This window comes from Stegostoma tigrinum, chromosome 4, assembly GCF_030684315.1.
Source record: "Stegostoma tigrinum isolate sSteTig4 chromosome 4, sSteTig4.hap1, whole genome shotgun sequence".
Classification (NCBI taxonomy): Eukaryota; Metazoa; Chordata; class Chondrichthyes; order Orectolobiformes; family Stegostomatidae; genus Stegostoma; species Stegostoma tigrinum.
In genome coordinates this window covers 64,289,418-64,314,344 of record NC_081357.1, presented here as the reverse complement: position 1 = coordinate 64,314,344, position 24,927 = coordinate 64,289,418, and the positions used below count along the sequence as shown (strand labels likewise).

General features: G+C 40.0%; 1 long non-coding RNA gene across 1 annotated transcript in view; it reads left to right on the top strand.

Annotated features, from left to right (window-relative positions):
* Nucleotides 1–18,431, top strand: part of LOC125452862 (uncharacterized) — a 55,672-nt gene extending 37,241 nt beyond the window's left edge. Inside the window, exons 2-3 of the long non-coding RNA XR_007247617.2 lie at nt 17,881–17,961; nt 18,078–18,431. This is a non-coding gene — a long non-coding RNA (uncharacterized LOC125452862). The remainder of the gene's footprint in view (nt 1–17,880; nt 17,962–18,077) is intronic.
* The last annotated feature ends 6,496 nt before the right edge of the window (nt 18,432–24,927 follow it).

Here is a 24,927-nt window from a genome sequence, read left to right as displayed (position 1 = left end):
TAATGTTGGGAACCACTGGAGGAGGCAGAGATGGATCATCCACTTGGCATTTCTGGATAAAGATTGCTGCGAATGCTTCAGCCTTATCTTTTGCACTAATATGCTGGGCTCTTCCATCATTGAGGATAGGGATATTTGTGGAGCCTCCTCCTCCAGTGAGTTGTTTAATTGTCCACCACCATTCATGACTGGATGTGGCAGGACTACAGAACTTAGATCTGATTTGTTGGCTGTGGGATCGCTTAGCTCTGTCTATCACTCCCTGCTTTCACTGTTTGGCATGTAAGTAGTCATGTTTGGTGGCTTCACCAGGTTGATACCTCATCCTCAGGTTTTCCTGGTGCTGCTCCTGGTATGTTCCTCTGCACTCTTCATTGAACCAGGGTTGATCCCCTGGCTTGATGGTCACGGTTGAGTGAGTGATTTGCCAGACCATGAGGTTACAGATTGTGCCGGAGTCCAATTCTGCTGCTGTTGATGGCCCTCAGCTCCTCATGGATGCCCAGTCTTGAGTTGCTAGATCTGTGCAAAATCTGTCCCACTTCGTACAATGATAGTGCCTCAAAGCACGATGGAGGTTATTCTCGATGTGAAGGTGGGACTTCATCTCCACAGGCACTGTGCAATGGTCACTCTTACCAAAGCTGTCATGGACAGATGCAACTGCAGCAGATAGATTGATAAGGAAGAGGTCAAGAATGTTTTTCCCTCTTGTTGGCTCCCTCACCACCTGTCGCAGACCCAGTCTAGCAGCTATAGCCAAACTCGTCCTCGCCCACAACAACTTCTCTTTCAATTCCTCCCACTCCCTACAGACAAAGTGGGTGGCCATGGGTACCCGCATGGGCCCAAGCTATGCCTGCCTCTTTGTAGGTTATGTGGAACAATCCCTCTTCCGTACCTACACTGGCCCTAAACCCCACCTCTTCCTCCCTTACATTGATGACTGTATCGGCACCGCCTTGTGCAACCACAAGGAGCTCGAACAGTTCATTCACTTCACCAACACCTTCTACCCAGCCTTAAGTTCACCTGGGCCATCTCTAATACCCCTCTCCCCTTCCTGGAACTCTCTGTCTCCATCTCCAGCAACCACTTAGATGTCAATATCCATTTAAAGCCCACCGACTCGCACAGCTACCTAAAATACACCTCCTCCCACCCACCTTCCTGCAAAAATGTCATCCCCTATTCCCAATCCCTTCACCTCTGCAGCATTTGCTCCCAGGATGAGGCATTCCATTTCCGTACATCTCGGATGTCCTCGTTTTTCAAGGACCGCAACATCCTCCTCTCAGTGGTCAAGAACGCCCTCGACCATGTCTCCCCCATTTCCTGCAACTCATCCCTCTCACCCCCCTCCCTGCAATAATAACTAAAAGAGAATCCCCTCATCCTTACGTACCACCCCACCAACCTCCGGATACAACGCATCATCCTCCGACACTTCCACCATCTGCAATCCAACCCCACCACCAAAGACATTTTTCCCTCCCAACCCTTATCTGCCTTCTGGAGGGACTACTCTCTCCATGGCTCCCTTGTCTGCTCCACACTCACTTCCATCCCCACCTCACGCGGCACTTTTCCCTGCAACTGCAGGAAGTGCTACACCTGCCCTTACACCTCCCCCCTCACCCCCATGCCAGGCCCCAAGAAAATTTTCCACATCAAGCAGATGTTCACTTGCTAATGTGGTATCCTGCATCTGCTGTTCCCATTGTGGCCTCCTCTACATTGAGAAAACCAAGCGGAGGCTTGGGGGCCGCTTTGCAGAACACCTACGCTCGGTTCGCACTAAACAACTGCACGTCCCAGTCGCGAACCATTTCAATTCCCCCTCCCATTCCGTAGACGATATGTCCATCCTAGGCCTCCTGCAGTGCCACAATGATGTTACCTGAAGGTTACAAGAACAGCAACTCGTAGTCCGCTTGGCAACCCTGCAGCCCAATGGTGTCAATATGGGCTTCACAAGCTTTAAAATTTCCCCTCTCCCCACTGCATCCCAAGACCAGCCTAGCTTGTCCCAGCTTCCCTAACCTGTTCTTCCTCTCACCTATCCCCTCCTCCCACCTCAAGCCCCACCTCCATCTCCTACCTACTAAACTCCTTCCGCTCACCCCCCCACGCCCCCCCCCCCCCCCCCCCCCCCCCCCCCCCCGCCGCCGACCTGTCCATCCTCCCTGGACTGACCTATCTCCTCCCTACCTTCCCACCTACATTCACCTTTACTGGCTCCATCCCTGCCTCTTTGACCGGTCTGTCTCCTCTCCACTTATCTTCTCTATCCGTCTTCTTTCTGCCTCCCCCTCTCTCCTTATTTACTTCAGATCCCCCTTCCCATCCTCCTTTTCTGAAGAAGGGTCTAGGCCTGAAATGTCAGCCTTCCTGCTCCTCTGATGCTGCTTGGCCTGTTGTGTTCATCCACCTCTACACCTTGTTATCTCCTTTCGGACCCAATCTGCTCGATCAGTAGTGCTGCTGCTGAGCCACTCTCGGTGGTGGACATTGAAATCCCCCACCCAGAGTACATTTTTCACCCTGGCCATCCTCAGTGCTTCCTCTAAGCGTTGTTCAACATGGAGGAATACTGATTCATCAGCTGAAGGAGGACGATATGTAATAATCAGCAGGAGGTTTCCTTGCCCATGTTTAACTTGAAGCCACGAGACTTCATGGGGTCTGGAGTTAATGTTGAGGACTTCTGGAGCAATACCATCCTGACTGTATACCACTGTGCCGCCCTGTCTGCTGAATCTGTCCTGCTGATGATACAGGCCATATCCAGGAACGGTGATGGTGGCGTCTGGGACATTGTTTATGAGATATTTTGAGGAGGTATGCAAGAAAAGCTAACGACTAGTGTAAGTTTGCTTTGCAGATCGACAAGTTCATTGACATGTATTGATGGTGCCAGCTCCTCAGTGTGTAAATGGGAACTCCATTCAGAAGAATGGCTTTAACTTGTAAGGAGCTACCGTGTCATGCAACTGCTGAGATATATTTCCAGTAATGGACAGCCACTTGAAGGAATATAGACTTATCTGTATTGGGGCATTTGCACTGAAAGAGAAACCTCCATGACAGAGAAAATCAAAGCTTTTGTCAGTAAAATGAAAGAGCAAAATTCTGACATACTGCTCACCCATTACATCCTCCACTGTGTAACTCTTTCAGTCAAAACAATGCTACCACAGTAAGCTACAGTATTCCACCAAGCCATGAAAAGTGCAAGTTACATAAAATCACAGCCACTGAACTTATGTTTGTTCATTGTTTTGTGTGAAGCTAACGGGAAGTCAAACATCAGTGTTTACTGTTACACACTGAGGCGCGATGGTCATCATGGAGGAAAGTTGTTCCTGAGCTCTGGAGTGAATAGACAGAGTTTTCGGTAATGTATGAACTGCCTGATGAAGAGCTACTATCTAATGCAATGGCCTAGGGCTGTTATTGCTAGACTGTTAATCCAAAAATCTAAGTCATGCCCTGGGGATTGGGTTTGAAACTTCCATGGCAGATTATGGAATTTGAATGCAATAAAAATCTGCAAGTAAAAGCCTCATGATGACCACGAAACTATTGTCAATTGTCAGGAAAAGCCCATTTAGTATGTGAATGTTCTTTGGGGAAAGAAACTTTGGGGAAGGACTCCAGAACCACTGCAATGTCGTTGACTCTTAACTGCCATCTGTGCAATTAGAGATGAGCACTGAATGTGGGCCTAGCTAGTGATCTCCACTTCCTTTGAATAAATAAAAGAACAAAATCATTGGTGGGCTAATCAGGCAAATCTCGGACATTTTCATCCATCTTAATGAAGTGCACATTAACATGTAGTAGAAAAATGAGATGATCCATACATAAGCTTCAAGGCTTCAGGTCAAAACTGGGCCTTTGCCCAGAGACAGTGGCAGGGAGTTCATTTTAGGTGAAGTAATGTCAACAGAAGACGCAGCTGTCAGGATGCATATCCTCATATTCAAACATCTCATAGCGCTGCAAGAAAAGTTCAAATTCTACTTCCTCTTTATGAATGTGGAAGACTACGCTTGGATAAGCGATCCATTCAATTCACTGTCTTCAGGTTCATCACAAAAGTTGACGTTAAAAGGAGAAGAAGAGCAATGTCTTTGTATGTGCTTTGGTTGACTGCAGTACGTGAATATCCAACAATATCTGACCATACAGTTGCTGTGCTATTATCATTTATGACAACATACCTCTGTGAGCTAGCACTTTCAGCACTGGTATACATGAAAAACGATAGGAGGGAGTGCTTGTCAGTACAGCATGATTTGCAGGTAATCCTCTCATCAAATCCTACCTAGGGCTTAGGCTCTACGTATAGAAGCAGATCCAGGTTTCCCATTGACCCTGCAAATTGCTATTCACTCTGCTTTATGTCTAGTTCTGAATCATTTTTTAACAGTAATTATAAATGGTTGAGTTGAACAAATTTTGAAAATGTGTCTATGTTTGCAGTTAACGTTTCAAATCCTTCTTTAGTTTGTTCTGTCCATTATGTTGTAGGCCTCTCTAGAAAGTCCATGACTTAATAAATGCATGTAAATGTGATGTTTATAAGCAATTTATTCAGCTGAAAAAGTGGGTGAGCCATGGGTTTGATCCTTGATACTGAAAAGATAGGGAACCACTGCTCTTGTTGCTTGTCAATGTGCCTGCTTGTTGATAACCTCACATGTAGAGGTGGTGTTGGTCATAGATGTGAATGGTTGGGTGTATGACAGTTGCTATGGGTAATGATTGCCCATGTGCCCCTTGGTGTCTTGTAACTATTCGTGATGGTTGACATGCTCACTTGGATTGTAGTGGCAATCGGTGAGCTGTCTGAAGGTGATATTTCTACAGCTTTGATAATTCAACAGAGTGGTCATTTGTGACTAAACCATATTTTTCATAGGTGCTGATACTATCAAGTAGTATTTCTACTTCTCTATTTAGTGTGGGTTGGGTTTGGAAAGGTAGATTTCATGAAGGATACATAAGTCGATCATTTGTATTCCAAGTTCCCCTGACAAGATGTAACAATGTCTTGTAAACCAAAGAATTTTCAGGATTTTGTGATGTTCCTTCCATTCCAATTTTCAGGGGGTTGAGGTTTTCAGGTGACCTTTAAGTTGTAACAGGAGCTGGGAAATCATTCTCCCTGTTAGGAACTCGCACTTTCAAGCTAATGCTCATTTTTACCTTGGCTGTTCGGACAAATTGAAACTGATTTAATAACATTTGGTTGGCTCTCTGCATCTACAAAATGATTTAGAACAAAATTGTTTCCTTAACATGCGAATTCTACAAGTTCGCTTTTCTAGTAAAACTTGATGTGGATGGTGTTTACCACCTGAGACTTTGAGGTAGCCATTTGTCTTCAGATGCAATTCCATGATGATGCAACAGAAGTTTAACAGGATCTGTTCACAGCTGCTGTACACACTTAAGTTATGCTGTTCTCTTTTGTTCAGGGTCAAAACAGAGAGACAGGTTGCATGGAATTCTGCAGTTCATTTCAGAATGGTTCAACACAAAAGAAGGGAAACATAAACATCTCAAGTAGCTGTGAATATCCATTTTTTACTGGCCATTTGTTTGACACTTAGGACTGCCTGAAAATCAAAATGCTAAAAATCATATTTATTTGCAGCAGAAATGTTTATAATCTATTTGAGTTGAATTTTAAAAGTATTACCTGCAAGTTCACAAAATACTAGACCTTGATAATTGGAATGTCCATCATGGCAGTTTTGTTTCTTTTAATAGTTTACATATTTGTACCATTTCTGAGTTCAAAATGGGTTATTTGAGTTTATTTTTACCTTTGTTCAATAAATGTTTCCAAATGGAATTTTTCATGTAAAGGGAGCCAAGCAGCAATACCTTTATCAAATGAAAAATTGTAAAAACTTCTTTCTTAAACTTGATCTCATACTGATTATTATAATTAGTGTCCTAGGATCATTGTTATAGTTGGCCACAGTGTTTAACTCATTTACAGTTGCTCTTTTGGAACTTTTAGCATTTTTTCCAATATTTATCTGTGTGTTTTAACCAATCAGGAATCTGGATACATTGCTGAGCACAAAGAAACAATTAATGGTAATACAGTTTTTAAAATCACTGAGCTCAGATTTCTTTAATTGGGCACAGGTTCAAAGTGAAAGACAAAATAGTAAAATGTTATTATCTCTCTCTGGGTGCTGGGCCTGATTTCAAATCAGAATGCTGAAATGAAGACTTTGTCTTTCGGATGGCACCAGCCCTAATTGAGAGTGTATTATCAGCACAACCGCTTCTATAATTCCATTGACTTTAAAGATATATCTAATTACCTTGCAAAAGCAATTAAATTGAAATTCAATAAATTTATATAGTTTCTGAATTGGGTGAAGTATTATGCATATGCAATACACATGACATTCACTTAAAGTAAGTTGAAATTATTGAGATACCGTGTGTGAATCATATCATGGGAGAAAGCGGATGTCCAGCAACTTAAAAAAGAACAACTTAATTTTATATAGTGCCTTTTAAAACCCCAGGATGTCCCAAAACATGTTCCAGAAAACAGAGTCACAGAGTCATACAGCACAGAAACAGACCCTCCTGTCCAACTGGCCCATGTCGAACAAAATCTCAAACTAAACTCATCCCATCTGCCTGCTCCTGGTCCATATCCCTCCATACCGTTCTCATTTGTGTATCTGTCATTGTAGTTCCATGGTCAGCATTGCTGCCTCACAGCGTTAGGGTTCAATTCTAGCCTCAGACAACAGTCTGTGTGGAGGTTGCACCTTCTCCTTGTGTCTGTGTGGGTTTCCTCCCACAGTCCAAAGATGTGCAAGCTAGTTGGATTGGCCATTTAAATTGCCCATAGTGTCCAGGGAAGTGTGGGTTAGATGGGTTCACCATGTGGAATGCAGGATTAAAGGAATAAGTTAGGAGGATGAGTCTGGGTGTGATGCTCTTCAGAGAGTTGATGTGGGCTTGTTGGGTGGAATGGCCTGTTTCCACAATGTATGGATTTTATGATTATCCAAATGACTTTTAAACATAGCTTCCGATGAGCAGTCATGGCTATGGTGCACAAACCATCACAATTGCTCACAAAAAGCCTTAACAGGCAAAAACAAAGATCCAAAATAGGAGGAGTTGATGACCATTTGGCCCATCGTATCTGTTCTATCAATCAATAAGACCATGGCTGATCTCTTAGAGATAGTAAGAACTGCCGATGTTGGAGTCAGAGATAACTAGTGTGAAGCTCGAGGAACACAGCACGTCAGGCTGCATCAGAGGAGCAAGAAAGCCGACATTTCAGGTTGGGACCTTTCTTCAGAAATGAATGATGCTGCTGGGCCTGCTGTGTTCCTCCAGTTCCATACTGTGCTATGGCTGATATGTTTCTGTTTTGAGTTCCATGTTGCCAATTAACCCGAAGAAATCATATTCTCCCCTCCCTCTCCAACAAGAATCTTCCAGCCTCAACCTTAAAAATATTTAATGACCCCCATCTCCTGAGGCAGACTTTTGATATCATGCAAGCCTCATCTTAAAGAGCAACACCTAATTTTAAAACAAGTTCTCTAGTTGCACACTAACTAGCTATCAGAAGCTTCCTTTCCACATCTAAATAAAAACCAAACGAATTGCAGATGCTGTTCCTTTATTCATTCATGGGATGAGATTGTCGCTGGAAAGGCAGCATGTATTGCCCATCTCTAATTACCTAGAGGGCAGTTAGGAGTCAACCACATTGCTGTGAGTCTGGGATCACATGTAGGCTAGACCAGGTAAGGATTCCTTCCCTAAATGGTAGTAGTGAACCAGATGGGTTTTACCTGACAATCAACAGTTCATGGCCATCATTAGATTCTTAAATTCAGGCATTTTATTAAATTCAAATTCCACCATCTGCCATCATGGGATTCGAACCCAGTCCCCCAGAATGATTTCCAGGTCTCTGGATTAACAGTCCAGTGATAATATTGCTAGACCATCGCCTCCAGCTAGTAATCTAGAACACCAACAGAAGTTGCTAGAAAACAGGTTGGCTGCCAGACCTGCTGAACTTTTCCAGCAACTTCTGTTTTTCTTTCCAAGTCCAACTCATCGAGACCATTCAGGACCTTAAACTCTTCAATGAAGTCATCCCTTACTCTTCAAAACACCAGCCTGTCCAGCCTGACCTCATGAGACACATCACTAATTTCAGTCTTCAATCTAATATGGTTCCTTTGAATCACCTCCAATGCATTGGCATTCTTCTTTAAATAAAGAATCCAAAGCCACACACAGGATTTCAGATGTGGCTTCACCAATGCCCTGTAGAACTGAACTGTTACATTTCTTTAAAGTACAATTGTTCTCGTAACAAAGGATGGCAACCCATTAGCCTTCCTGATCACAAAAACACAGGAAATGCTGGAAAATCTCAGGAGGTTTGGCAGCATCTGTGGAAAGAAAGCAGAGTTAACATTCCAAGTCCAGTGACTCTTCTTCAGAACCGATAGTGTTTATGAAAAGGTGATTTTCTGAAGTCAGGGAGGTGAGCAGATAGGTAGAGATGGAGCCCAGAAAGAGAGAATAACAGTTAGGCAGACAAGGGGTTAGATTACAGTATGCTAGGGGGAAAGAAAAGCTGATAATAAGGATGATAAGTTGTTGAAAGTGGATTGTTTATGCCAAATATATCCAGTGTCATGTCAAAGTCTGGGGTGCGGAGTGGGAAAAGGAGTGTTCATGTTCTGAAATTAGTGAATTCATTATTGAGTCCTGACAGTTGCAGGGCCCCAAATGGAAAATTAAATGCTGTTTTCCAGCTTGCACTGTGCCTCGCTGGAGCATTGCAACAAGCCCAAGCCAGAGATATTGGCCAGAGAACACAGTTCTGTGTTGAAGTGGCAGATGACTCGAAGCTCAGGATCATTTTTGCAAACAGAACATTGGTGTTCTGCAAAGCGGTCACCCCGTCTGTGTTTCATCTCCATGGTGCAGAGAAGCCTTCTTGATTACATGCTATACCTGCACTCTAACTCCTTGTGATTAACAGGCAAGAACATCTAAATCATTTTGTACCTTGCAATTCTGCAGTTATTTTTCATTTACTCTGTGATACATTGCTTTTTCATTCTTCCTACCAGTGGAAAATTTCACATTTTCTTACATTATTCTCTATCTGATTGATTTTTGTCCACTTTCTCAACCTGCCTACGTTCATTGCCAACCTTATGTCTTCTTCACAAAATATTTTTCCTAATTATCTTGATATAATCTGTGATATAATCTTCCCTAATCAAAGCCATTGGTGTAACTTGTAAAAAGTTGAGGCCCCAAAAAACACTCCTGTGAGAGTCCACTTGTCACATCCAGGCAAACAGTTAAAGACCTTTTTACGAGTATTTCCTGTTCTCTACCGGTCAGCCAGTCATCTATCCATATCAATATGCTGTTCCTATCCCACGAGTTTTTATTTTGTTGTGCCCACTTTATCAAATATTTTTGTAAAGACAAATACAGTACATATACAGGCTCTCCTTTATCCACAAAGAATGTTAATTTTACAAAAAAACAATTAATTGGTTAATAATTTTCATACAAAAAACTCTTGCTGAATCTTTCTGATAACCTTGAGTGTTTCTACGTATGTAGCTATAATTTCTTTAATGATCAATTCCAGCATCTTCTCAATACCAGACATCCAGCCAACTAATTTTTTGTTCCTCATTTTTGCCTCTTTGGCTCCTTGAAAAGAGAGGTTATATTTGCTACTTTCTATTTTGATGAAACTTTCCTTAATCAAGTAATATTTGGGATAATCAACAGAAAAATACTTAGACCATAAGACTGTTAAATATAGGAGCAGAATTAGACAATTTGGCCCACTGAGTCTGCTCCACCATTTAATCACAGCTAATATGTTTCTCAATCCCATTCTCCTGCCTTCTGTCCATAATCCTCGATCGTTTACCAATCAAGAACACATCTATCTCTGTCTTAAATACACTCAATGACGTGGTCACCACAGCTTTCTTTGGCAATGAATTCCATCTTCTGGCTGAAGAAATTCCTCTTCACCTCGCTTCTAAAGGATCATTTCTTCACACAGAGTCTGAGTCCTTGCATCATAGTCTCTCTTTCTAATAGAAACATCTCCTCCATGTCCACTCCATCCAGGTCTCTCAGTATTCTGCAACTTTCAATGGGATCTTCCTTCTAAACTCTATTGAGTACAGGTCAGTACATTCTTCCTTAAATACAGGGTCAAAAACTATGGTCTGACCTGAGCATTATACAGCTTTGGTAATACATCTCTGCTCTTCTGTTCTAACTCTCTCAAAATAAATGCTAACATTGCATTTGTTTTCCCTAATTACCAACTGAGCCGAAATATTAATCTCAAAAGAATTTTCAACTAGGATTCCTAAGTCCCTTTGTGCCTCAGATTTCTGAAGCCTTCCCTCATTTAGAAAATAGTCTACAAACTTCTGTTTGTCCTACCTATGTGCATAACCTTACATTTTGCCACATTGTACTCTATCTGCCAATTCTTTGCCTACCCTCCCAGCCTGTCTAAGTCCTTCTGCACAGCCCCCAATTCCCCAAAGCTACCAGACCCTCGCCTATCTTTGTGTCATTTGTAAAATGCCCTCAGACCTTCATCCAGATTGTTAACGTAAAACGTGAATAATTCTCGTCCCAACACTGACTGCTGTGGAACTCCACTAGTCTTTTTCAGGCTGCTATCCTGAAATAGACTCCTTTATCCCCAGTCTCTGCATTCTGCTAGTCAACCAATTCTGTATCCACGCAGATATAGTAGGAACTGCTGATGCTGGAGAATCTGAGATAGTAAGGTGTAGAGCTGGATGAACGCATCTTCAGAAGAAGGGCCTTGACTCGAAATGTCAGTTTTCCTGCTCCTCTGATGCTGCTTGGCCTGCTGTGTTCGTCCAGCTCTACACTTTGCTATCTCTGTATCCATGCAAGTGTCTTGACCTTAACGCCATGGACTGTTTTTATTTAGCAGCCTCCTGTGTGGCATTTTGTCCAAGGTCTTCTGGAAATTCAAATAGTTTACTATGTCATTGACCACCTCTGTTAAGACCATAGGATGACGTCCATCTAGAACTAGGGAATTGTCAACACACAGCTTCATCATTTAGTTTATACACGTCCCTCATGATAGATTACAAAGGATATTAGGGAAGCAGATGGTTCACTAATTTTATAACAACTAAGAATGGTTTCATGGGTGCCAAGACTAGTTCTTTTTAAAATTACATTCTTCTGTTGATTTCATATTTCAGCAAACAAGAGCATTAAACCTAACCTAAAGTATAGTGAAGAATGCATATGTTTGCTACTGCTCTCAAGATTGTGGAAAATTCTACACATTCCACAAAATCAGCGAACTAATTACTAATATAATTGTTGATTAATTGAATGTGACGTATTCTGTTTAGGTTCAATTGAATGTTAGATGGAAAATGTCTCAGTGTGTTGTGGGGCTAGAAGTGATTATAGACAGCTAAAACCACAGTGGCATGTGAAAATCAGGATGATAAATGGTCCAATGACTGTTACTTCCAGGTCTGAAAAGCACTTCAAAATTTAAAGGACGCTTTCAGTGTGCCATTTTACATTGCAATTTGTGGCTACATGTTATTTTCCACTAAAAGGATGCTGCCTAAGTAGTGGTCTTGCCACCACAAAATTGAGCAAACTCATATGAGAATTTCATTGTTGGTGCAATACCAAGCATATAGACTAAATGATTAATTAATCACATCAAGCACTGTGTTTGTTTGATGGTTGCAAAGTACAGATTGTATTTAACTAATTTTTGTTTGCAAAATCCAGAGAAAAACCTCTTCTGTTAGGTATGATTCGACAATTGGGTAGCAATTGCTGAACATCCCTGAGTGTGTTACTAACTACACTAACAACCAATTTCAGATAACCAGACAAAACATTTAACATAGCTCATTTATGCTTGATAGATGTGGCATATGTTTATAAGTATTCAATCATGTACAATTCAAACAAAAGAAACATATTCAAGCCTTCTATCTTTTTGCTTGTAACTAGCAGCAGTTTGGAATGCCTATATTATCCTATTATCTTCTCCATTGCAGCACCTTAACCAATTTGAAACACTGTGCCAACCAATCAGCAGGCTTTTATCCAACGGTATAAATTCTTGTGATGGTTTGGAATTTGACATCCTTGTTGTTGTCCTGATAAATGCAAGATGGAAAACATGGACTAGTCTTCCTTTTCAGTTATAATAATCGGACAAACATCATACGAGAGTATGTTCATAGACTGGGCAAGCAATAAGAAGGAGTACAGATTTCCATTTCTCTCTCTTTTTTAACATGTCACCTAGTCAAAATCCTTTCTTCACCATTTACGCTCTAGATAATTTCTACACTGCATTATGTCCCCTTCAAAATCATAGAAGATGTTGGAATCCTTTACCTCATTCTAAATGCGTGCTCGCCAGGCACTTGTTGCATTCACTTTATATTCAAGACGGTGACAGCTTCATTCCTGGACTCTAATGAGAATCAATAGATATGGCAATAAGGAAATGGCTGAATTGAGGTTGAAGATCATTGAAGTTTATTGAATGGATTTGATCACTCAAGGGCCAAGTCCTGTTGCAATTTCATTATTGCCAAGCTGTTGTTGCTCTTTCTCCTTTTCTTCATGGGACCAAATCAAAGTAAAAGGAAAGGTCTAGATTCTGATCTGTCTGACAACTGAGAGCTTGTAAGTAGCATAATTACAGAAGGAAGTTATCTCCAAGACAAAATTTTCAGGAGAAAACAAAAAAAAATTAGTCGTGCAAAAGAAAGTAAGAGGAATGTCAATGATTATATTATGTTAATTGTCAGTATTTGCAGGCAGCAAAACATGGGTGTAAAGCATCATTGGAAAGTGTGTGACAGTGGATTATCTTGAAGATAAGTTCTGATTCCTGAATAATACGAATTGATGGGGTGTGGTGTTTAAGCAACGTTGAGAGATTGGTGGGTTGATATGATGGGTTGGAAGCATCACATGATGAATTCATTGACCTTGAACATCCTTGAAATTTGTAGCCAGGTCCTTGCGCCCAAACTCCCTACTTTGACCTTCCTGGCCATCTGCTTTTTCCTTCATAAGGGCATAAGAACAAGGAGCGGGAATAGGTAATTCAGCCCCTGGAATCTGTTACACCATTTAATATAATCATGGCTGATCTCGTCTCTGCCTTGTCTCCACTTTTCTGCTTGACCCCCATAATCTTTTAACCCATTACTAATTAAACATATGTCCATCTCCTCCTTAAATTTATTCAGTGTTCCAGTCTTCATTACATTCTGGGGTAGTTAATTCCACAGATTCACAACCCTTTGAGAGAAGTAGTTTCTCCTCCTCTCTGTTTTAAACCTGTTACCTCTTATTCTAAAACTATTACCCCTCATTCTAAATTGCCCCAAAGGGGGAAACTTCCTCTCTACATGTACTTTGTCAATCCATTTTAGCATCTTGTATACTTTAATTAGATCACCTCTCATCCTTCTAAACTCTAATGAATACAGACCATTTAACTGCCCAATCTCACCTTATGGGTCAAACTTTTCAGCTTTAGAATGAATTTAATGAACTTTCTTTGAACTGCTTCCAATGTAACAGTATCCCTCCTCAAGTAAGGGGGCCAAAATTATACTTAATACTCCAAGGGTGGCCTCATTTATGCCTTGTACAGTTACAGCAACACTTCCCTACTTTTGTACTCTGTCTCTTTGACAATAAATGCTAAAATGCCATTTACCTTTCTTATTTGCTGTGAATGCATGCTAGTTTTCTGCAATTCATGCATGAGGACACCCAAATCCCTCTACATTGAATCACTGTGAAGTTATTGTCCATTTATGTAAAAAAATTGCCTTTCCTTCAAATGAAATGGATAACCACACATTTGTCCAAATTAAATGACAGCTACTAAATATTAGCCCAATCACCTACGCTATCTATATGCTTTTGTAAATGTCTAATTTCATCGTTGCAACTTACTTTGCCACCTATTTTAGTATCAACTGTAAATTCAGCTCTAGTACATTTTGTCACCTCATCCATCTCATTAACTTAGACTAGAAGTAGTTGTGGCTCAAAAACTGAACCCTGCTGTACCCTGCCAGATATATCCCAACCAGTAAAACAGCCATTTATCCTGAGTCTCTGTTTTATGTTGGGTAGTCAATCCTCTGTCCAAGCTATTGTATTACCCCTAACCCTGTGTAATCTAACTTCATTTACTAATCTTTTGTGTGACACCTTATCAGATACCTTCTGGACGTTCAGATAGCCTACATCTATGGGACGCCACTGTTCACATTGTTTGTTATATCTTCAAAGAACGTCAATAGATTAGGAAAACATGATTTTGCTTCAGGGTACTTTTGTTTTTTTCTGATGAAGGGTCTAGGCCTGAAACATCAGCTTTTGTGCTCCTAAGATGCTACTTGGCCTGCTGTGTTCATCCAGCTCTACACTTTGTTATCTCAGATTCTCCAGCATCTGCAGTTCCCATTATCTCTGAGGCAAACCTGATTTCCCCTTTATAAAACGATGCTGACTTTGATAGATTGTATTTAGACTTTCTAAATTTCTCATTACTTATTCCTTAGTAATAGATTCCAACAATTTCCAATGATGAACAGTAAACTACTTGGTCTATATTTTCGGTTATCTGCCTCCTTTCTTTTTTGAATAAGCATCAGCAGTCTTCCAATCCACTGGAACCTTTCCAACATCTAGAGAACTTTGGAATATTATAACAAATGCATCCACTATCTCTGCGTCACTTTCTTTAAAGGCCTTTGATGTAGTCCATTAGGTCTGGGAACCTTTCTGCTTTTAATGTCAATAGTATGCACAGTACATTTTCCCTAATGATGGTGACTGTTTTAAGTTTATAGATTTTGATAAACTTTGTATTAGCTGTTGCCGCTGAGATTGTTTCAGTATCCTTCACTCTGAAAACTGAGGCAAAACATTGATTTGTTGTCGCTGTCACTTCTGTGTTCGCCGTTATTAACCCATCTCCTTCTTGTCACTTTAGCTTTTTGCTTACTTTTTATATGCTTCTACCTTATATACTTTGCTCAAGTTTTCTTCATAATTTACCTTTGCTCTTTCTATTACCTTTTTAGTAACTTTTTATTGATCTTGAAAATTTTCCCAATCCCATCTTATTACTCAATTCTAAATCCAAAAAACTGCCTGCTCCCTGGTTGGTTGCCAATATTTTGCATTGAGAAACAATCTCACATATGCTCTATGAACTCTCCCTCAGATGTTAACTCTTAATGGTCTCTTAATCCTGTGTTGAAACATGGCCTCACTCCTTCTTTTGGCCACACAATGTTCCACATGCAACATGCATCTGTAAATTTGGGAGACCGCTCTCTGGCCTAAAACAGCATTTTTGTTTTTTTCTCCCCCAGATGTAGTGCTGTTGTTCAGCAACAACTTTCTTTTAATCAGCTCAACTTCTCTTTAAGAAAAACAGACTGCCTTTAAGGATTTGAAGCTAGTTTTAACACACAAATTAGTATTGCATTTTACAAGGTCACTCTATGTGTCTGCAACCAACAACCATCAGAGTCATACTTGGCAATTTAAGCAGAGGAGGCAGCCCAAGATTGAGATGCTGCTTGCTTAAAGAAACCAGACGTAAGATGATCCTACGCACTGTGTCTGAAAATGTGCTCAGTGCAAAGGTCGCACTAGGCTACAAGGCCACAAAATATCCTACTGTGCACAAGTCAGGCTGTGGAAAGCTAACTAAAAAAAATGTACTGGATCCATGTTCTTAAACAAAGCGCCTGAAGAAAAGCATAGTAAACCAATTTTTAGCCTCTATTCTACCTTTAGAAGTGGAACATTTAATTAATTTTAGGCAATCACAATGCATTTCTTAATGGGTCTGCAACAATAAAGTCTATCAGTAGCTCATTATTAATTCACAGTGAATTACTAATGAAAATATCTGCTGTGAGAAATGGAAGCATCAAAATGATGTAGTAGAATTTTGGGATGATAATGAGAAATCTACAAGACCAAAGAAAATAAAACTTGCCCCATGTCTGTCTAATGCTCTACATGGCCTGAGAGTACTGAATGTTGATGCTGGATGGGGAAGTGTTTCTGCTCCAGAAAGACCATTCATTTTGTAGACAAAGCACACATTCATCTCTCAGTATTAATTATAGTGTTATTATGCTGTAAATATTGAGCTTCATTACCTTCAGATTATAAGAGTGCAACATAATCAGGTTGTCAAAAAATATTTGCATCCTTGGCAATTAAACTTGCTTTGATTATTCCTTTCCCCTACTGTTATATTTTATTGCCAAACTAATCAAAATAATGTACCAAGACTCAATATATCAAAATACCGAATTGAGTATAAAAAAAAATTATGTACCTAGCAAAGCTATTTTTTCAAACTGTTACAGAAACCACAAAGCATATTTTACAACCTCACGGAGTGCTAAATTCCAAGCACCTCACTGCAACTGTTTGAAATTAACATGCCTGTCCCAGTGGTATATCTGGCAGAAAGCAGTTCCTGATAAGTTGCAAAAGCTCTATGTGTAAGGATGCTGTATATTCCATATTCAGTATATCTCACTGCTAAAGCTTAAGCATGACTCTGCTCTTTTATGTGACTAATCTGTCATTTTTGATTAACCTAATGGCATGTCAACTAATTCCATTATGCTCGCTTCCTTGGATATCAGTTTTCATTCCTGAGAGACTAGCCATTTCCCATGATCAGAAGGAGGAAAATGAAGTGAAGGAATAATTGTAGAAAGGGGGTGAAAGGGATACGCTTCAATAACTAAAGGTTGAAGGCAGAGGCAAAAGTAATGGTTCTAATTATCTCCTGTACGTTCCAATAAATATGGAGAATGCTTGTCAAATTCCAAAAGAGCTGCTTTAGCTTCCTTTCTAATTTTCTTATTGTCTACAAATCGAAAACAGAATGTACAAAAATAATTGGTTTTAACAAGAAGTGGTTGGTGTAAGTGAAGGAAATAAGACATCTTCTATATGGTAACGTACACAATATTTCAAAGTATTTTACAACCAACAAACTATTTTTGAGGTTTGGTTGCTGTTTTAATGTGGGGAAACATGGCAGCTAACTTATACAGAGCAGGATGCCAAAAATATCATTGAAACAAATGATCTATTTTGGTGATGCTCTTTTAGGAATGAATATTTCCAGAACATAGAGAATGCCTCTTTCTTTTTGATCAACGAACATAGCGGCCTTTCTTACAACGACTGAGAAGGTAGAAGGGGCATCAGTTTATTATTTCCTTTCTGAAAAAAACTATCTTATCACTGCAAAATTGTCAGATAATATACTGAAGTCTCCTGCGTGAACTTTTGATTCTTAGCTGAAAATAGGTGCAGACCACTTTGTTCCAATATGCACAGCAACAAGTATCCCATGCAAGCTGTGCATAAGTCGACCCATTTAAGTTACTGCATGTGCATAGACTGTCAACAAAAATTTAAAGGAGTCATATTCTGAAACAAACCACCTGAAAAAACAAATACTAGTACAGACAAATTTTTAGTCACTGTTCTGCACTACAGAGATTAGCTGCAAGGGCAAGGATCGAACCAAGGCTAACATCTAACTAGACTAAAATTTTGAAATTTTATGCAATGGATGGGATTATAATCATGAAAAAAGTCATATTATTTTGTTCACAATCAATTAGACAAATGTTAGATTATTTTATGTGTCATGCACTTACATCTGTTCATCTGTACTGTTCTCTTTTTCAGCTAGCTCTGTGTTATATGGGGTCACCACAAGGATCACTGATCACTCCATCCTATAAACCAACAAGATTTTGGATTCAACAGGTAATTTTACAGCCAGATGCCCTTCATGTTGCTAACCGAGCTGGGAGCTTGGGATTGGACTGTTATTGATACTTACTGGCTTCCTTGTACCAACAGCTTGTTTTTTTTTAACACAGCCAATAATTCCAGAAGAAGGACGTCAAACCAGGATTTTCTGATTAGAGGCAGCATGGCTACCTAATGAGCCACTCAAACCCCAGTCTACATGTGTACTGTGCATACGTTACTGCATTTTGTGTCAGCGCATGCATTTGCTATACGCCAATTAGTAACAGCAGAATTGAGAGCCTTGCTCTTCACTTTTATGAAGCAGGCTGTAGACTAGTGTACTGTTAATTTTGATTTCTCAGGGTTTGAGTTATGCTCCTATTAGGAATAAAAATAGTTACAAGATCTGTAAAGAATGTTCTTTTTTATACTTGTTGTAGAATTTTGAATTTAAATTGGCCTACGGTTTATATTTTGGTGTAAAATGGTAACTGAAACTTGCCGAAACAAAATGTAGTTCATTGAGAACTTCATGAAAGTTATCTTTATGTAAAACTGAACATATAAAGATGTGCATTACCTGCAAATTTATAATAGCTCAGAATAATTATTTTCATTTTTATATGTCCGGGAAGCATTATAATCCTTTGAATTGCCACAAATGGTTTATTCCAGAATTTTGTTAAGAAAACATTGGAGTACTCATTAGGTGTAGTTTTACAACTTGCACTTCTAGTATGAACTCTTGCCTACTGAGAGTGCATGTCAGCAATTCTGGCATCAGTGCACATGATTGTACAATCATTTAAACTAATGGTCAGAAAATTGAGCACATGCCAGATCATCTGATATGTTTTCTCAGCAAGTGAGGCTCTTTCCAAGGAATAAATGGAAAATCACCCTCATTATGAGCAGTTATTACTAGTTTCTCGCAATATTTCCTCATAATAAACAATGTAATCTGAATTAAAGAGGTTTAGTGGAGACATTACTAATTGATTATTGTTACTATGCGGTCAAAACCTGGCTGAGGATGATGGCAGCTTTGCTGTAAATGAAGTCTTTCCACATAGTTATACCTTGTACTTCTTCCACTGCCCAAATTGTTTCAGTGACAATGGCTCTAATTAACAGATAAATCTTTGGTTTCTTCTCCCCTATTCCATTGGCAGTTCTACATTTTTGAGTGTTTCACCATGTTTTACATCTCTTGCCTCTCGATTACATTTCTGTTTTACCTATGCCTAATGTTATCCTAATAACCATACCGTTGCTACTTTCCTTTCAGCTTCTGAAACAAGTAACTATCTGTCAATTGTCTCTGTCTTGGTCTCATCTTATCTTTCCTCAGATCACTGCCTTCCTATGTTCCCTGAATTTCTCTCTCATTATAAGTTCCCGAATCCTGATTCATGGTCACCTTTTTGACCCTTCATTATTTTGGGTAACTTCACTATTTCTATTATGCTAATTGTTCTTTTGTTTCACTCCCCACTTATATCCCATTATCTCTCCCAACTGTCCCAACTTACATACATTTGGACTTCCAAATTCACAACTTGATAGATCTTTGGCCCTCAATCTAACATTTCAGTAGCCATCCGTCTTCTTAATCGCTGCCTTGACTCTATCTTGGATGCCACTTTAAAATCATTACTCTTCCCTACTCTGGTAATATAATGTAGTGTGATGAGAACTGTGAATTGAATGAGGTGGTGATGTTTATCATGATGTGACAGGGACATTGGCAGTCATGTGCATAGACACAGTGAAGATAGGATGGAACAGTTTTTACCGGTGAGAGATGTAGTCAAAGAAAAAAAGTATGATGTACAATGATTTAAATAAGAATAGGAACTTACCAGATTCAGACAGCAATCACTCATAAGTAAAGGGAAACTGTAACAGGCCACAATCTATCGAGCTAGACAAGGATCGTCATCTTTCCCATGTATATAATAGAACCCCAAGCAACAACCTCATGGCAGCAAAGTAATCTGCTCCAGTGTGTCCCTCATTTTCATTCCCTTGAACATTCACAGGATGATGGTAAGCAATTCATTCATCACCAGGTCTGGCTGAACTACATAAAACTCTATTGAACCCTGTTATCTTCTGGCAAAAAAAAATGTTTATTCTTCCAGGATCATTCTTGAAACCAAAGTAGCCCTGGGTTTTGAATTCTTTACTGTAAACTTGGTTCTTATATCCCTTGAGCTTATGGCTTCCACCCTCAACACTAACAGACCACTAATTCAAAATTGCAATCAAGACAGGGATTCAATCCTTGTTCAATGATAGATGTAGAAGAACATCACAATATAGCATCATAAAACCAAAAAAATGATGACTCAACATGGTAAAGCTAGTACAAGATTGCATGCATCTGAAAAAAAGAAACAGCTTGCTCTATTCAAAGCTAAGTGATCACAGAGCCAACAATTTTGTCTCAGGGTGGTTCCCTTGGAACATTCTTAACTCTGAATAACAAAGTTTTTGATTCAAGTCCCATTTGAGCGTGAAGGTTGACACTTGCTGCCTGAGTGCTGTACCTTTTACAAGCTTGCACTATAAACAGTCAGATTTCTCTTCAGCCTTTACTAAACTGACTGTAAGTTAGATGCCTCCTGCGGTAGCTAATGGTAGATATCACATGATTATAGCAAACCAGAAGGCACAATAGTATAGTAAAGTATAGTCTTCTCATGTACCATCCCAACAGAGTCCACATTCAGAGGATCATTAGCCACTACCGGCATCACCTCCAGTGGGATGCCACTGCCAGACACATATTCCTCTCCCCTTCCTTGTCAACGTTTTGCAGGCGCTGTTCCCTCTAGGACACCATGGTTCACTCCTCCTTCATTCCAACAAACCGTCTCCCCCACCCCTCAATAACCCCATGGCACGTTGCCCTGCAACCGCAGAAGGTCTGACATCTGTCTGTTCACTTCCTACCTCCTCACTATCCAAGAGCCCAAACAAACCTTCAGCTGAAACAGTGCTTTATTTGCAATTCACACAATCTAATTTACTGCATTTGCTGCTCACACTACACTGGGGAAACAAAGTGTAGACTGATGACTGCTTCGCAGAACACCTATACTCTGTTTGCAGAGAAGATCTTGAGCTTCTAGTTGCCTGCTACTTCAACACACCACCCTGTTACCTGACCAACATCTCTGTCTCAGGCTTGCTGCAATGTTCCACCACAGTTCAACACAAACTGGAAGAACAGCACCTCATTTTCTGCTTGGGAACACTACTGCCTTCTGGACTCAATAATTTGTTCGACAATTTCAGGGCTTGAGGCACATTCTCTGATGTCCTTACCCCAACTCCTATGTACCAGGCCTTGTATGAGGAGAGATGGACTAGATTAGGATTGGAGTTCAAAGAAATGAAAGGGGATCCAATAGAGACTTATAAAATTCTAACAGGACTGGACAGAATGTTCCCGATAGTGGGTGTGTCCAGAACCAAGGTTCACAGTATAATGATTCTGGGTCGACAATTTAGGTTGGAGATGAGGAAACATTTCTTCACACAAAGAGTGGTGAGCATGTGGAATTTATTACCACAGGGAGTAGTTGATGCCAATGTATTTGAATGTATTCAAGAGGTGACTGAATATAGCACTTGGGGGTGAATGGGATCAAAGGTTATGGGGAAAAAACAAGATTAGGCTATTGAGTTGGACGATCAGCCATGCTCATGAAGAATAGCGGAGCAGGCTCAAAGGGCTCAATGGCCTCCTCCTGCTCCTACCTTCTTTGTTTCTCTGTATCACAGAGTTTACTATTACACAAAACCTATTGTTGACCACTCGTTAAAAGCTATTCATTCTCTCAGGTTGAACGTTATCCACTCCTTTGTCTGTCCAGCTGTTCTTTTCTCTCTTTAGGCTCTATTTTCACCAATCATTTACTCCTTACACCTCTATCTTCTGCATAAAAACCCAAATTTTCATCAGTTCTGAGGGAAGGTCATTGGGTCCAAAATATTAACTCTGATTTCTTTCCACAGATGCTGCCGGACCTGCTAGCTTTTCCAGAAAGTGCTGCTGTTGTTTGTTTTTATTTATTTCCAGCATCTATAGTTCTTTCAGTTTTTACAATAGTATCGCATTGCATTTCTATCGTGAAACATCCTGTTTCACAAAAGAAAAGCATTATCACTTTACCTTTTGTTACCCAAGTTTTCCATAATGCAAACAACTGTTCTTATGCACTGACAGACCTTTATCCTTGTCGTCCTCTACACATGCATCACATACAGTCTTGAACTCATACTAGTCTGTTTAAGGTGTACTTACATGTTGTTGTTGATGCAATTTGGTTAATGTTCCTTCCTCAGAGATTGATCCATTGTCATTTTTGTTGTAAAATTACCTATTTTTAAACGGTTTCGATAGATATCAGGAACCTCTGGGACCAGTGGTTGATCTGTGATCTATGTAGGTGGTGAGCTAATATTTTCCTGATTAGCTGCCTGAGTTGAGGAACAGCTTCTCTAGTTGTTTGCCTGTACCTGAGATTGTGATGGTATGTCTGATCATACTTTTCCACCACATATAATTGAGACGATAACTATTCTATGCAAGTGCCAATTTGTCACATAGGCTACCTTTTGTTGAGTGTGATGATGGTTTGTATCCAGACTGCCTCTCCGGTGCTTAATCATGGCAATGTGTTGTCTATCTTGTAAAATGAAATCTGGCTTTCTGACACTTCTTCTTGATTTTGTCATTTACAACTGATACAACTTCTGACTTCATTTGCTTCTTGTAACTGGAAAAGCACATTGGGTGGTGTAACATTAATTTTGTGGACAGGACTAGTGACCATGCCTTCACAGTCTGTTTCTCCATTTGGATACATTAGTGTTGTACCTATTTAATTTTTTCATGATTGTTTTGGCAATTTTTGCTTAAATCCATTTGACTGAAGATAACCAATGTGTACTGTTGAACTTCCCAATCCTTTATGAACTGGTTGAATTCTTCAGTTGTGAACTGAGGGCCATTGTCATTCATCACAATGTGATGATCAAAGTGTGGATTTAAGCATAGGATTATCTCTCTGGTAGTTGTTGAAGTTGGTTTGTCTACTTCTAGTAATTCAAATAGTAGTCTAAAGTGTCAAAATAGTCAGATCCTGTGAGAGCGAATACAGGTCTAATCCCAGCTCCAGCATGACCAGTCTGAAATATCAAGTGTTATCAGGAACTTTTAGCTTGTTTCGCTTGGTCCTGATTACAAGACTGCACTGATGATGTGGTCCTCAATTTAGTTATGTATATTTGGCAAAGTAGAACACTTCCTTGCCTTCTTCAGACTTGATTCAATTCTCTGATGGCTTACATAGTGTTGTTTAATTTGTGTTAACATCCGGATGAAAGTGCAAGTCATTACACTTACTGTATAAGTGTTGTTTCAGGTCCTGCCTCACTGGTGCCTCATTAAAGAGTGACTTAACCACTTACATTATGGCACAGAGTTATTTTCATCAGTTCCTTGGCTTTCATGAATGCAGCTTCTTATTTCATCCCCCAATACCGTTGCATGTCCTTGGCAGTGAGTTGTGTAATGGCCCATACTGCAATGATAAATTGGACAAGAAATTTGCTAAATACTTGATGAATCTAATTATTGCTACATCTCTCAATTTTTCATTTCGTGGACAAGGAACTTTCTCTCACTGCACATGATTTAAGTGCTTGACATTGAACGGTGTTACTTACAATGTTTTCTTCTTGTTCACCTTTAGGTTCTTTTGGTGAGCCCTCTAGCAATCACAATATATTTTGATCATGGTCAACGAAGATTTCCTAGGCATAATACTTAAACAGTCCAACCAGGGGAGGGATTATACTGGACCTGGTTTTGGGGAATGAGCCTGGCCAGGTGAGTGGAAGTTTCAGTGGGGGAGCATTTCAGGATTAGTGACCATAATACTTTGTGTTTTTAGATACAGATAGTAATAATAGCAGTCCTTCGGTGAAGGTGTTAAACAAGGGAAAGGTGAGCTAGAATAATATTAGGCAGGTACTGGAGAATGTTGATTGGAGATGGTTGTTTGAGGGTAAATCTACATCTGACAAGTGGGAGTATTTCAAACGGCAGTTGATAAGAGGCATGTTCCTGTGAGAATGAAGGATAGGTATGGCAAGTTACATAAACCTCAGATGACCAGCGATGTTATGACATTGGTCAAGAAGAAAGAAGGAAGCATAAGTAAGGGCTAGGAAGATGGGAACTGATGAAACCCTTGAAGTATATAAGGAAAGTAGGGAAGAACTTAAATAAGAAATTAGAAGGGCTAAAAGGGGTCATAAAAAATCATTAGCAAACAAGATTAAGGAGAACACCATGGCTTTTTGTACATATATAAAAAGCAAGATGGTACCTAGGGAAAGGCTTGACCCACTCAAGGACAGAGTCTTTGTGTGGAGCCGGAAGAGGTAGGGGAGGTCCTAAATGAATAATTTGTGTCAGTATTCACCAAAGAGAAGGAATTGATAGAGGATGATCTCAGGGAAGGGATTGTCGAGTTTCTAAGTCAGGTTTCTTTTAAAAGGAAAGAGGTCTTGTGTTCCTTAAAAACTAATAAGCTAGATAATTCCCCAGGTCCTGATGGGATCTATCCCAGAATATTGAGGAAGGCAGGAGAACAAATTGCTGGAGCATTGACACACATCTTTTATTCTCCTATGGCCACAGGTGAGGTCCCAGAAGACTAGAGAATAGTCAATGTTGTCCCATTATTTAAGAGGGTAGCAAGGATAATCCTGGAAATTACAGGCCTGTGAATCCCATATCGGTAGTAGGGAAATTATTGGAAAACGATTCTCAGGGACAAGATCTATAAGCTTTAGAACTTATTAATGATAAACAATATAGTTTTGTGTGGAGGAGATTGTGCCTCACTAACTTGATCGAGTTTATTGACGAGGTGATGAAGATGATTGATGAGGGAA